The following is a 2099-nucleotide window of genomic DNA, read 5'->3' on the forward strand; positions in this document are numbered from 1 at the left end:
CCGCACGCGCCGACCCGCTCTGCGCTCCCCGCACCGCCGCGCACGCGCGCGCCGGAAGTCCCGCCCCCGCACGCCGGGCCGAGCGCGCCCTTTTTTCCGGGGGCGGGGCTTCCGGGCGCGCGCGTAAGGAGGAGGCGTGGCCGGAAGTGGGCGGGAGCGAGGAGCGCGAGCGGGTGCGGTTGCCCGGCAACGGGGGCGCTGGGGCGGGAAAGGCGGCGGGACCGGTTCCCGGCTCTGCGGCCGCGCTGGCTCCGTAAGGGAGACCTGAGAGCAGCTCCAGTGCCTAAAGGGGCTGCAGGGAACCTGGAGAGGGGCTTTGGACAAGGGCCTGTAGGGACAGGCTAAGGGGAATGGCTTGAACCTGCCAGAGGGGAGACTGAGATGAGCTCTTAGGCAGAAGCTCTTCCCCGTGAGGGTGCTGAGGCACTGGCCCAGGGTGCCCAGAGAAGCTGTGGCTGCCCCATCCCTGGCAGTGTTCAAGGCCAGGTTGGACACAGGGGCTTGGAGCAAGCTGCTCCAGTGGAAGGGGTCCCTGCCCGTGGCAGGGGTTGGAGCTGGAGGAGCTTTAAGGTCCCTTCCAAGCCAAACCAGGCTGTGGTTCTGTAACTCCTCCCTTCAGCCCTGCCAAGTGGACTGAATCCGGGCACACTGAACCAACCAAACCCCTGATAACTGCACACTGTCCTTCGTTGCCATAGCAACCAAAGCACTGACATCAGGCTGCTGGTTATCGTTTCTGTTTGCAGAGGAGCCGGGAGCCTCCAAGTAACTGGGGCCCCTGATTCACTGCATCAGCATCATCCCAGGGCACCCGTCTGCTCTTCTCTCAGGTTTGGCAGTGTTTGTAACCATGTTCAGTACCGCTTTGCTATAGACGTGATACACAAACGGTCATTGAACAAGCAGAGGCTGAAACGAGCAACACAACTGTGGGATGCACCAAGCTCAGCACTGCATCAGGCACCGGCCCCCACTACCCCAAAACATCACTTTTTTGGGTAAGAGCAGGTTTGGACCTGCTACTTGTTACAAAGCAATTATATCCCCTCCTGTCCTGGTGGTGAAAGGGGCATTTCCCCATAGAAAAGGCTGAGGAGCTACTGAAGAGCTGGGACTTTGGGCCAGCAGAAGAGGAGTTTGAGGTTCATGCCCTAGGTTTCATTATTGAGCAGGATCATCCCGAGGCTGCCCGTTAAGAAGTGTCAATGTCGTTATGGATTCCAAACCCATGCAAACTGAAAGTAAATGACTAACATTCATTTCCTTGGCTGGAACCCTGAGAGGGAAGGGGAAATGTGATCCCCGAGATCAAGCAGATACAGCAGAGGGAGGCATCTCTGCAGAACACACACACACTTCAGAGGCAGGTGAGCACTTCTGGTTCTGCTGTAACCAGAACCCCAGGCTGGGGCTCAAATGCCAACCTAACATCCGAAACCAAGGAGCTCGACCTGTTTTCCTGGCCTTCAGATCCAACTACAGAAGGCACCTCTCACAGGAGCTGCAGAAGATGATTTCTGTTCTATGGTAGGACTCAGTTTACAATAAGGTATAATGTAAGGTATAAAATAAGCTATAACCCCAAAACCAGCAGCAGGGTGTGTGCGGAACCCATACAAGTGCTCGGTTTGGTAGCACACATTCGGAATGCTACAGTGCAAATCATCTAATGAGGACGTGTTAGCAAGAGCTTCCTTAGAATCGCTTAGCATTAGTCAAACCCCAGTTAGAGCTCAGCTGCTAAATAACCCATCGTCTACAGGTACCTCAATACACGTTTGCAAGGTGAAGCACAAGTGGATCTAAGGATTCAGCAGATGGCAAACAGCCTCCAGTTTTGGACCCTACAACACAACCATAAGCTGTTAGCATTGGAGAGGACTGGGATGCTTGCATGGGATTCCAAAGCTGAGAAAGGTAAACCAAGAGAAACCCAGAGGATCAGGATTAACCCCACGCCAAAAGGGATCCAAAATCTGTCCACTTAAAGCACCGTGGAGCCCACAGCCTTTTATAGCCCCAGAGCACACAACATAGCTGGAAAAGCAGTGTATTTTGATGCACAGTCCTGCTATCTGATGACCCAAGGAGCTCAACTC

Source organism: Psittacula echo, assembly GCF_963264785.1.
Source record: "Psittacula echo genome assembly, chromosome: 21".
Classification (NCBI taxonomy): Eukaryota; Metazoa; Chordata; class Aves; order Psittaciformes; family Psittacidae; genus Psittacula; species Psittacula echo.